General features: G+C 41.4%; 1 non-coding gene across 1 annotated transcript; it reads left to right on the forward strand.

The window, feature by feature from the left end:
* The first annotated feature begins 1,649 nt into the window (after positions 1–1,649).
* On the forward strand, positions 1,650–1,714 carry LOC115935140 (U7 small nuclear RNA). The gene has a single exon (XR_004070841.1). It is a non-coding gene; the product is annotated as a U7 small nuclear RNA (small nuclear RNA).
* The last annotated feature ends 11,992 nt before the right edge of the window (positions 1,715–13,706 follow it).

The following is a 13,706-nucleotide window of genomic DNA, read 5'->3' on the forward strand; positions in this document are numbered from 1 at the left end:
TCTGCTCAATGAAAAAATTTTAGAAATCACACAGAAATATAAAGGGGATTATAACAATTACCACATTGCTAACTACCACTGGCATAACATATAACATGTTTCTCTCTTTCTCTCTCTCTCTCTCTCCCTCCCTCCCTGTCTGCCTCTATCCCTCTCTTTCTGGTTGGGTTTGAATCCCCACAAGAAACCAGGAGGAATCTCTCCTAGGACCTCCTGGAATGCTGAAATCAAGTCTAACTTGCAGAAAATTCTGATGAAAGTTGAATGTTTTCTTTTCTTTTGACAGAAGTAAACTGCCACAACTTGGAAACCCAGTGGTACTCATTCCCTTGTTTTTAAAAAATTGATGGATTAAATATTGAATAGGTGGTATATTCATGGGGTTCAGAATTTTAGGAGTATAAAAACTGGTTTTAAATATGTCTGCAAATTCTTTGACCCTCTTCCCATCAAAGACAGGGTCTAATTTCTCTCCCCTTGAATATGGCTTGCTCTTAGTGACCCAGTTTCTTGAGTATCCATCCAGAGATTTTTATGCACTTGAAAAAGATATATATTCTTTTCTCTCCTTTTCACTCATTGTTTCATATCTTTTTTTTTCAGCTAGCAGCATATATTGGAGATCTTTTGTTCTTTTTTACACCTTAATAATATTTCCTTGTCCAGGTCCCTTTTTAATGGACATTTAGGTAGTTTCCAATCTTTCCCTCTTACGTTGTTGCAACAGATAATCTTGTACATACATCATTTTGCATATGTGTGGGTACAACTGTAGGATAAAGACTGTGAAATGAATTGCCAGGTCAAAGGGTAGGCACATTTGTAATTTTAATAGATATTGCCATATTGACCTTTGCGGCCATCCAATTTATTTCCCCTCCAGTGATAAATGAGTTCCCTTTACTCCAAGCCTCACCAACTGAGTATGTTATCGGGGTTTTGGATCTTTGCCAATTTCAGCAGCAAATAATTGTATTTCAGGGTAGTTTTAACTTGTATTTTTTTGTGAGTGCTGTGAACATTTTTCATATTTTAAAGAGCCTTATTATATTTACTTTTGTATGAACTGTTTATATCCTTTACTCATTTTTAAATGGATTGACCATCTTAAAAAATTAATTTGCATGAAAACATGTATGGTGGGGAAATTAGGTCTTTGTCTGTGATGGAGGAAGTAGATTTTTTCCTGATTTGTCATTTGTCTTTTTGACTTTGCTTGTAATGTTTATTGCACAGAGAATTTTCATTTTATGTTTTCATGATAGAATTTTATTAACCTATTCTTTTATAATGTCTGAATCTTATGTTGGATAAGTTGTTCCCATCTCAACTTATTAAATATCCTCTCATGCTTTCTTCTACTATTTTGGGGTTTTGATTTCTTACATTTGGAATTTATCCAGGTGTAAGGTGTGAGGCATGGATCCAACTTTATCTTTTCAAGATGGCTTCTTCTGTGTTGATTCAACACCACCGATCAAATAATCCACTTTCTCTTTACTCAATTGGGATGGCATCTATATAATGTATTACATTCCCAGATGTGTTTCAGTTTATTTCTGGATTCTTTATTTTGTTCCATAGATGTGTCTGTCTGTTCTGAGGCAGTACCATACTGTTTAGTTACTGCCATTGTAGAATATAGAGTTGAGTGTGATAGCTCTTTTAGAATTTATCTAACAGGGTTTCCAGTATTCACTGTATACCATCCTTGCCCCTCAAAAAGAGTATGTATGGTGGGCCCTCTGTATCCACAGATTCTGCATCTGCAGATTCAACCAACCTCATTGAAAACATTCAGGAAAAAAACACAATAAAAATAACAATACAATGATGAAAAATATACAAATTTAAAAAACAATACAATATAACAACTAATTACGTAACATTTACATTGTATTAGTATTATAAGTAAGCTAGAGATGATTTAAAGTATATAGGAGGATGTGCATAGGTTATATGTAAATATGGCACCATTTTATATCAGGACCTGAGCATCTGTGGATTTTAATATCTATGGGAGTCCTGGAACCAATCCCCCATGGACACTGAGGGACTGCTGTATTTTAATATCTGGTATATATATTCCCCATTCATTGTTCTTCTTATTCACATTTTCTGAAATAAATCTTGTTTATTGGCCAGTATGAAATTTTGAATCACTACGTCTGCATTTTTAGAAATGCACATCTGAGGTACATGTTTACCAATACCTTTAAAGCTTGGATCCTGTGGCTCCTTCCTTCCTTCCTTCCTTCCTTCCTTCCTTCCTTCCTTCTCTCTCTCTCCCTCTCTCTCTCCTTCTTTCTTCTTTCTGAAAGGGTCTTGCTCTGTCCCTCAAGCTGGAGTGCAGTGGTGCAACCTTGGCTCATTGCACCCTCAGTCACCAGGGCTCAAGTGATCCTCCCACTTCGGCCCCTCAAGTAGCTGGAACCACAGGTGCATGCCACCATACCTGGCTAATTTTTTGTAGAAACAGGGTGTCATGATGTTGTCCAGGCTTGTCTCCAACTCCTGGGCTCAAGCAGTCCTCCCAACTCAGCCTCCCAAAGTGCTGGGATTACAGGTGTGAGCCACCATGACTGGCCTGGCCACTTTCTTCCAAAGGTTTTTATCTCTTTCACATTTAATCCTAAATGGTTCTCACTGGTTGGTGAGAGACGATTCTAAGGGATACAACTCCTATTACTCCCTGAAGGTGAAATTATTAGCAAGATAAGTCAAAGAAGCCATGTATTTGGGGTACACAGTCTTTATCACTGCCTGGAGACTTTAAATCCATCACTAGTAATGGGCAGATGTTAGGAGAGCACCAGTAATACCCTCCGTCTGGTGGGGCAGCCTATGGTATATACTCAGTCTCCACTCACACACTGTCCCCTGGGCTTTCCTCTCCATATGTATGGATTTCCATACTCATTTATTCATCAGCTATTTTGGGGAAACCCACTATGTGCCAGGCACTGTTATAAGTAATGGTGATGCAACAGCGAACAAAACAGATAAAAAATATTCTCTGCCTTTGTGGAGCTCACTTTTTAGGTAGCTGATAGAATTTGCTATAAAATATATATATATATAGTATATATATATATTTGCATGCACACATATATGTTATGTATATATTTATATTATTTTTATGTGTATATATTTTGTGTATATGTATTTAAAAATAAAGCTGTACTCTTCCTTTGCCAAAACCAAGTCAAGAGCTGCAGGCCAACATCATAGATATCTGTCATTCTTGGCTGCTCAGCATTCTTTCCTCTTCCTCTGACTTTCCTTTGGGGAACTATCTTTCCCACCTCTGGGGATGAGGAGGCTCAATGATAGTACTTCACACCCTTGCTCTTTGTGATTGGACAATAATTATGTGCTTTGTTAAGCCAGAAGGAGACCCCAGGACTCTTTCTGGAATAATTTAGGAAAAGGAATTTTTCACACTGGGTTTACTAAGCTGATAGAAGGTAAACTATACTCTCTAGTGACCATCTCAGACATAGTTCAAGTGTAAAAAGTTTATTGAGGATAAAGTCAACACAAGAGAAAGCAAGACCAGGAGATTTTACTTCTATTTTACTGACATAATTTGAGCTCCTCAATCTACCTGATGTGGTTTGGATTTGTGTCCTCATCCAAATCTCATGCCAAATTGTGATCCCCAATGTTGAGGTGGGGCCTGGTGGGAGGTGATTGGCTCATGGGAGCAGATTTCCCTTTTTGATGCTGTTCTGGTGATAGAGTTCTCGTGAGATCTGGTTGTCTAAAAGTGTGTGGCCTCCCGCCCCTGCTGCCCTTCTTGCTCCTGCTCTGGCCATGTGATGTGCCTGCTCCTCTTCTCCTTCTGCCATGACTGTTTCCTGTTTACTGAGACCTTCCTAAAGGCAGATACTTATCAGGGGAACCAGCCCCTAATATTTCAACATAGGTTCTTTTCTATTTTCCCTAAGTGTTGGCCAGTCTGAGAAATAAAGGGAAAGAGTACAAAGGAGAGAAACTGTAAAGCTGGGTGTCCAGGGGAGACAACACATGACGGCAGGTTCCATGATGCCCCCTGAGTCACAAAACCAGCAAGTTTTTATTAGCGATTTTCAAAGGGGAGGGAGTGTACGAATAGGGTGTGGGTCACAGAGATCACATACTTCAAAGGCAATAAAATATCACAAGGCAAATGGGGGCAGAGAAAGATCACAAGGCCAGGGTGAAATTAGAATTACTAATGAGGTTCCATGTCCCACTGTGCACATGTTGTCATTGATAAACATCTTAACAGGAAACAAGGTTCAAGGGCAGAGAACTGGTCTGACTAGAATTCGCCAGTCTGGAATTTCCTAATCCTAGCAAGCCTGGGGGTGCTGCAGGAGACCAGGGCGTATTTTATCCCTTATCTTCAAGTGCATAAGAGAGACACTCCCAGAGAGACCATTTTAGAGGCCTGCCCCTGGGAGTGCATTCTTTTCCCACGGCTGTTCCTTACTGCGAAAAAGAATTCAGGTATATTTCTCTTATTCGCTTTTGCGAGAAGAGAAATATGGACTCTGTTCTGCCCGGTCCTGCAGGCAGTCAGACTTTATGGTTATCTCACTTGTTCCCTGAAAATTGCTGTTATCCTGTTCCTTTTCTACATGCCCAGATTTCATATTGTTCAAACACACATGCTCTACAAATAATTTGTGCAGATAATGCAATCATCACAGGATCCTGAGGCTACATACATCCTCAGATTATGAAGATGATGGGATTAAGAGATTAAAGTAAAGACAGGCATAGGAAATTATAAGAGTATTGATTGGGGAAGTGATAAATGTCCATGAAATCTTCACAATTTATGTTCTTCTGCTGTGGCTTCAGCTGGTCCCTCCATTTGGGGTCCCTGACTTCCTGCAACAGATACTTCCATGCTTCCTGCACAGCCTGCAGAACCAGGAGCCAATGAAACTTCTTTTCTTGATAAATTACCCAGTGTCGAGTATTTCTTTATAATAGTGGGTGAATGGACTAATACACTACCCATGCTTAAAACTAGCTCTATCTCTGGACTTTTTAGTTCCATGAGCTCCTAACTCTCATTTGGACCCATGAGGCCAATTTATTTTCTATTCTTAGAATTTCAAGTTCACTTGGTTTATTACTTATACTCTGGGAATTTGCATATGAAGTTGTGAATATGTCAGCATTGTTTTTAACCCTCTTCCCTATTATTCTTTCCTGAGAGGGACTGGGAACCTTCCTTACTGTTGTTTGTTTATGCTATGTGGTGTTTGTTTTGGCTGTGACACTGAAGCTGAACTAAGATTGGGTGAGGGCTGCATGGAGGCACTCTGCCCAACGGTGGGTGCTCCCTGGGCTAGATTGGATGACATGATCATCACAAAGTCATCTATCTGGGTTGCCATGATGCAGGAACACCACAAAAGCAGCATCCAGGAAACTAAGTCATGGCCAGGAGCTGGAAGTTAGCCTATCACCGGATGAAAGTAGAAAAGCAAGCCAGAGGGTGAAATGATGAGCAGGCAAGGTTGAAAATGAGGCCTTTGAGGCCTGGAGCAGAGCATAAGCAAGTAGGAGTTAAGATTGCTTAACTCTGAACACCCAGTAGGTGTTCTATACTAGAGTAGACACTTGAAGGGGGCCCACTGAGATAGGCAAGGGTATAGTGCATGTTTGAGTTTGTCTCTGTTCCACACTTGAATATCATTCAACGTTGTCCTGAACACATCATCATTCTGCCAAGCATGTTAGTCCAATATTTACAAGACAAACTCTATCCTTTCCTAAGCCATTTATTTTTGCGTAGTGTACTGTGATTCAGAAGACTAAATCCAGTTCTTTGAAAGCATCCAGTGTTGCTCACTTGGAAAACATTCCCCTAGAGGGCAACTGGAACTGTTTTGGGGCATTTTTTGGTTGTCACAATGACTGGGGTGTGTTAACTGGCATTTCGTGGGCAGCAGGCAGGGCTGTACTATTGGCCTACAAAATAAAATATTGTCCCTCCCAAAATAAAGGCAGTGCCCAACCTTGACTGAAAAGCTATGGGTATGCTTTAGAAAATTAACTTCCATTGCCTACTTCATAAAGGTGCCTTGACTTTCAAAGTCATGAGTTTCAATGGAAGAAGAGCTGAAAACACTACTTCTGCCCACAACTCAAGTTTGCTTCTCATGTGGATGGCATCTATTTACACTTGAATCACATAAGCCAAGTTTGGAAAACGCTGAAAATGTGTCCATCATGTTTCTTTTACCTCCCAATTGGCCATGCCAAGTATACTCACAGCCACCTCTACCCCCGCAGAGGGGAGACATCAGTCACCACAATGAGGATCTCCCTTCTAGGGACAGCATGAAGCTTTAGTTGCCCACGGATTATGAAATGTTTGCTTCCATCTAGTTTCAAAGCTCCAGATCCACCATCTATGGAAAAAGGCAATTCCTAATACATACAGTGGATTAAACCTTTTCCATTTATTCATTTAGTGTTTTATTCTTTCATTTCTTTAATAACATGCATGGAGTAAATGGCTTTTTGTTTGTTTGTTTGTTTTTTGTTGTTGTTTTTTGTTTTTTTGAGACAGTCTCACACTGTTGCCTGGGCTGGAGTGCAGTGGCACGATCTTGCTATCTTGGCTCACTGCAACCTCTGCCTCCTAGGTTCATGCAATTCTCCTGTCTCAGCCTCCCAAGTAGCTGGGAAATCTATGTCACTCAAGGCCTTAGTGGGGAAAGGTGCACACCACCATACCTGGGTAATTTTTTGTATTTTTACTAGACGGGGTTTCACTATGTTGGCCAGACTGGTCTTAAACTCCTAACTTCGTGATCTGCCCACCTTGGCCTCCCAAAGTGCTGGGATTACAGGCATGAGCCACTGTGCCTGGCCGAGTAAGTGTTATGTACCAGACATGATGCTAGGTCTTGGGTGCCTTCTTTCCTTGTGCCTTGTGTTTTCCATTCACTGGTTTCTTGACATTCTTTGTGATTCTAGCTTCTTAGAGTTATTTTTCCTCCTGCTGCTTTCTGCAATCTTCTTGGCCATTACATCTAGGAACTCTGTCCTTTCCAGCCAGCCAGAATTTAGGAGACTGTCCCCCACGTGCTTTTCTCTCTAGCAAAATAGCTTGCATTTATAGCATAACTAATCCACAGGAAGGCAAACACGTGTGTGCCCTGCATGTCCCCAAACAGCTTAATTTCCTCAACATCCTACTCCTTGGGTTTTGGGTTGGGCTGAACTATAGCTCTTCATGGATTTGTTCTGGACCCTGGCCCTATAAATAGTTGTGATATTGGGACTATTAGCCACACTTGTTTACCAGGTCACATTTGTTCTTAAAGAATTCCTGGAAACTGCTTGTCAGCCACAGGCAGCTCTATATCTGCCTCATACTTAAGCACAGCTTTTTAGCTAGGTGATTGTGTGTTTGCTTGATACGCAAATTTTACAAACCATTGTTATTTACTATTAAAGAAATCCCTCACTCTGCTGATGGCAATATTGCCTGGTATTTCCCTTAGTTCACTGAGCTTCTTATGTAAAGACTATGTTCATTCTCAAAGGCTTCTGGTTCCAAGACTGCTACATTTCTTTAATTGCCAGAATTTATTAAAAACCTCCTTGTCAAAATAGCATAACAATCAATCATCGCTGGGGAAAAACTTTAACTTAAAATAAGTGGCTGACCACTTATCTCTTGTCTATTTGGTCTCAAATCTTCCTCCACGTGTTCGCATTTTATACTCTTCAAAAAACGCAGAGGTTTGAGGATGCATTGGATTGTTGGCTTTTATGGATGGCAGAGTTAATTTAATTCCGCAATGGAACTCCATGAATTCTGCCCCTATGGGTAGAAGGTGTTACAGGGCCCACAGGGACCCAACTTCAACAGCAAGGGATCTCATGGTTCAAAAACATGAAATTGGCAAGTGAGAGTACAAGAGTGTACCTTTGTCTATTTTATATATTATATACATAATCAGATCCATCCCAAGCATATGGCCCTTGTGAGGGAAGATGCAGTCATTAAAGGCATTGGCTGAGGTTTGACCTGCTTCAATCTAACTTTCCATGTGCTCATAAAATTGGACTCTGCTCTGAGATAAAAGAATTCTGCTTTCTTCAAAGAGAATGCCCAGCGCTCCTGCTCCACTTTCAGGAGCAGCCTTCTGCTCTGCAGCCTCCCAGATCCAGGCTATAAAGAGTGCTTTTGGTTCTCACTTGAAGCAGCTATATGTGAAAGAAGTAACTTCCTAAGGCAAGTTTAAAACATTCACTCAGGTTCTCTGGAAGAAATCTATGTGTCTGAAGGCCTTAGTGGGGAAAGGTGGAGACATGGTGGGAGGGGGGGAGAATTACATGCAGGAGCCAGGAACTAAAAGCAAAGACTAATGGGGAAAAAAGGGAAAGAGAGAGAGACATCAAGCTCCATTAAAAGCAAGATGGAAAATCTTAGAGAAAAGTGGAGAGAGAACTGCTGGAAGCTGTACAAATCAACAAAATAGGGAGACCAAGGGGGAAAAAAAAAGCACTAAACAGTAAAAAGGAGTAGGAACTACTTTTTTTTTTTTTGAGACGGAGTCTCACTCTGTCACCAGGCTGGAGTGCAGTGGCACGATCTTTGCTCACCTCCCAGGTTCAAGCGATTCTCCTGCCTCAGCCTCCCAAGTAGTTGGGACTACAGGCAGGAGCCACCATGCCCGGCTAATTTTTATATTTTTAGTAGAGATGGGGTTTCACCATGTTGGCCAGGCTGGTCTCGATCTCTTGACCTCATGATCCGCCCTCCTCGTCCTCCCAAAGTGCTGGGATTACAGGAGTGAGACACCACCACGCCTGGCCAGAAACTACTTTTTCTGGTGTCCCCTGAAGTGTGAATCTTCACTATAAGTAATTGTGCAGTTGATTATTGCCTGATTCTAAGGAGTGTCACAGTTTATTTATTTATTTGTTTATTTATTTATTGCTTACATGTATTTTCTTGAACATCTGAACTTTCAGAATTCTCTTCTCACTGTGGGCATAAGTGGCTAAATCTTGCTCTGAAGTTCACAAAACAAGGTGGAGGCACTCTAATTTCTGATTCATACCAATGGCCTTGAAAGCCCCTAACTCAAGGACTTGAAAATGCAGGGGACCCGTTTATTAACTGTGTTCTGAATAAATGAACTAAGAAAGTGATGTCAGTGTCATTTCCAGTGATGATAAAGTGAAAACACCCTTGCGTATCCTGCAATCATATAGCCTGGTTGAATGTTTTGCTGGTGGTTCTCACAAATAAGTGACAGGTGCAGAATAGATGTACAAAATCTTAAAACAATTTCTAGACTTGAGAATCATTGTCTTTGGATCTATACACATAACTGAACATGCTTTCAGTGGTCTCTTTTGAGTCTGGTTCTTGATAAACCTGTGGGGTCCCTGAACTAACAGTGGATACTCTCTTCCTCTGGACACCTGAACACGAGAGTCAAGTTTCTGCTACTTGCAGACAAAAGCTTCTTCACTGGTGTGACGTACTGAATTATTCTCCCCAAAATTCATAGGTTGAAGTCCTAATTCCCAATGTGGCTGTATTTGCAGATAAAGCCTTTAAAGAGGTAATTAAAATTAAATGCGGTCATAAGGCTGGGTCCTAATCCAATAGCAGTGGTGTCCTTATAAGAAGAGGAAGAGACCCAAGGATGTGCACACACATAAAAAATGTCATGTGAGGTCAGGGAGAAGGGGGTCATTTGCAAGCCAAGGAGAGAGGCATCAGGAGAAACCAAACCTATTGGCACTTTGATCTTGGATTTCCAGCCTCCAGAACTGTGAAGAAATGAGCTTCACTGTTTTAAGCCATTCAGTATATGGTGTTTTGTTATGGCAGCTGTAACCGACTGATACCACTGGTAACCCCACCTTTGTGACTTTCTTGCCTCTGTTGGAGTTACAGGGGCTTGACCTCCACTTTAGGCTGTTGGCATTAGACTTTCTGCGTACGAATGAACTGAGATTCATGACACAAGGGAGAAACCAGGGCCTGGCCCCTGGCTAAAGTCTAGGTGATCCATATATGCTTATAGACTACACAGAGAAGAAACTAGTGGGGAGGACTTCATAAAGGGACCTCTGGAGCTTCTGAAGAAGCAACCTCATGTCTCGATCCAAAGAATAAAGCAAAATTTCAAGGAAGGATGGGAAGTAAGAGAGGTGAGGCAATAAGGGAGAGTAGAGGTGTCTCAGAGGTCATGACGAAAGTGGGTGGAAAACTTCGGAGGTTTTTGCTATGAGTGGGTGAGCTAGCTAGTGCCCAGAAAGAAAAGGCAGTGGAGCTTGGGGACAAGGAATCCTGGTGGCTGGTCTATAAAGGGATCCTGGAGTCTAAAATCATTGTTACTGTGAAACCACAGGCTTGGCATGAGATTTGAGTGTGAATCACTCAAAGGAGGGAGCAAGGGTTACACTCATCTCTGCCAGCACAGAAGCTTCAGTTTTCTCTGTACAAGGCCCTGCTTAGTAAAAAGCCACTGAGCAACCCTCCATGTAGCTTCTCATTTTCCCATGCCCATCTCTGGGCATAGTGATGATGGACAGCAAGGGGGCCAGAGTGGCCCAAACACTGGAGAAAGGACCATATTCTACACCATCATAACCACCCTGTTCCTGACCCCAGGGTAAAAACATTAGCAACCAAGGTAGAGAGAGGCTTTAGTTATCATCAGGGCTGTCTTCTTCCCTCATTTTTTCTCTGGCTTACCCTAAGTCATTTCGTGGAAGATGCCTGCCCAGGATTTCACACTTCATCTTTCATATAAAATAAACCCAGCTTCATCCTTTAAGGAGTTATCCCCACCTGTTTGCTGTCCTTCCACTTTCCATCCTTGCTCAAATTCTCTATTTGCTCCTTTTTGGAATCCTTCTGGTTGCCCCAGCCGTGACTGCTGACTGCCCTTACTGCCAAATGCAGCCTTCACGGGCAGTCTGTGTTGCTCAGCTACTTGGAGGAGTTTCTGGGTGGAAGGTCAGCCAGCTGTTTTCTCCACACCAGGAGAGGTTCCAGCTCTGAAGTCATTTTCCTTATGCCACCAACTCACCTGGCTTGCTTTGCAAACACTGGCTGCCCTATTTCATGGCATTGAAATGTCATGAGCCATACCTTGTGCCCTTCAAAGCTGGCTTCTGATGCTTTCTGCATTTGATGCCTTATCTGTAGAAGCTTCACATGCCTTTGGCATTGTTGCACCATGGCTGAAAACACTGTCTTGGTATTCCAGAATACTTTGTGTCTCCTGTAACTAAACACGGATAAGATTGTCTAATTCTAGCATCATAAGGAAGGACAAAAGAACATAATTTAATAAGAAATGAGTTTGTTAGAAAGAAAGGCCTGTTAACACAAGAAGCACAGTCTTGTGTTAAAATGAAGGTAGGCTGGGCGCGGTGGCTCATGCCAGCACTTTGGGAGGCCAAGATGGGCAGATCGCAAGGTCAGGAGATCGAGACCATCCTGGCTAACATGGTGAAACCCTGTCTCTACTAAAAATACAAAAAAATTAGCTGGGCGTGGTGGCGGGCGCCTGTAGTCCCAGCTACTCGGGAGGCTGAGGCAGGAGAATGGCGTGAACCTGGGAGGTGGAGCTTACAGTGAGCCGAGATCGCACCACTGCACTCCAGCCTGGGCGACAGAGTGAGACTCTGTCTCAAAAAAAAAAAACAAACACAAAAAAAACAAAAAAACAAACAAACAAAAAAATGGAGATGGTGGAGGATTTGAGAAGGCTTTCTGGAACCACAGAATTTGCTGTAGTTTCTTAACATCTGAAAGAATAGTTTTAAAGAAAGATAAAAATTGCCACATTAGGGGAGAAATTCTATATATATAGCAGTTTTAAAATATGCATTTGTTTGCACACACAAGTATGAAACCTCTTGGGTTCTTCTTCCTACAATTGCTTTCTATTTCACTCTAACTCAACAGCTGTAAATGGCTTTGGTAAATCGTGCTAGTACATTTCCATTAACATTAGCAAAACTTATGTCAACTGCACTGACAACAACTGTCAGTCTTGAAAGACCCTAATCTTCTCTTGCACAGAGAACACACATCTGTGTCACACCTACGGTTTCTCATACATCACGGAACCATTTGTCTATCTCGTTTCCACTTTGTTGTCCTCTGGACTCAGAAGGCTCCTTGCTCATCAATCAGCTTTAGTGTCAACAGGGTGTATTCTGACTCCTTATAGGCTCCCCTGGTTACTCCCTCCTCTGGCACAGCTGGCTTTTTATATCAGTGAGTGAGGTTTTCCTTGCAGAGCAGCTACATTTGTGTGCTGCGAAGATAGGTGATAAACTGGTTTTGAAACTGCACCATACTGCATAACTTCAGGGTAATGTCCATTATTCCATCAACAGAATATTTTTTCCTCCTGAAGCACATGCAAAGGGCTTATCACTCCCGGGCATCAAGAATCATTACCCCAGGTTGGCAGTTTTTCTGCAAGTCACATGGCACCGAGTCTGTTCTATAGACCGGCTGGGCCATCTCTACATTTGACCCAGCTGAGCCCCAGCCCCCACACTATTTGTAGATGAAGAATCAGCGATTTTTATTTCTGATGTGTCTATTATGGACCAATACTTTTACAAAATACAAAATAAAGTGCTTGGATGCTGTGGCAATTTGTCAGTAGCACATACAAGTTTGTAAGTGCTTGTTCTAACGTTCTGTACTTATTCAGAGAAGTGATGCAGTTAACTCATGGGCCAGGCCAGGTCCATGGACCACACTGTGAGTAGCATTCAGTCTTGGCCTGCGGGTCACACTATTCTAAGACTCATCCTGTAAAAACTACCATGTGATGCAAGATGTGCTCTCCCCTGTTTCCTAGAGCAGAATAGTTTTAGATCGACAAGGGAGGAAACAATTTAAACTTGTTTCTTATAGAACAGGTGCTGAAAGCATCTGTCTTTGTTGGAACCCTGAGTCACTGTGATCAAAGCGTGATGATGTACAGCACTCAGGTGAGAAAAATAAACAAACTAACCCACAGGGTAGGAAACAAATCCACTAAATGGCTGCTCAAAATTGGAAAAGAGAATCACAACTAAAAGTATGGGTAAGTTAGAAAAAATGGAAACATTTTATTTTAAAATTCATTCATTCATTCATCCATCCATCCATCTATTGTCAAATATTTGGGTACCTACTCCAGTCTGGGTGTTGGACATATAACAATAAATGAAACTGATAAATGTGATGCTTTTGTGGACTTTATGTAGAGAGCCTGAAGATGGTTACTAGAAAAAATGGGCATTGAAGATTTTAAAAGGCAGATTTTCTCCAGAAAAGCCTCCTTTATGGCGGTCTAGTAGAATAAAAGAACTAATCCCATCAAAATTGGAAAATATTGCTTGATGAAAGAGATTAAGAAAGAGCATAAGCCTGCACTTGTCAGTTACAAATCAATACTAATTAGGAAAAAACAATTTAAGGAGACTCATTACTACAATGGACTCCAAAGCTAAGAGTAAAAGTTTCTACACAAAAAAGAGGAAAACGACTACAGAACCAGAAGGGCCACTTAATAACCATGTTACAAAAGATGGTTTGAGACCAAAGAGAAGCATAGAGAGGATCAATAACATCTAGTTGGATTTCCGTATTGATGAAATTCACAACTCTACATTTTCTTTTGAAGCTAATTGGGCAAAAATATTAGAAA

Source organism: Gorilla gorilla, chromosome 5, assembly GCF_029281585.2.
Source record: "Gorilla gorilla gorilla isolate KB3781 chromosome 5, NHGRI_mGorGor1-v2.1_pri, whole genome shotgun sequence".
Lineage (NCBI taxonomy): Eukaryota > Metazoa > Chordata > Mammalia > Primates > Hominidae > Gorilla > Gorilla gorilla.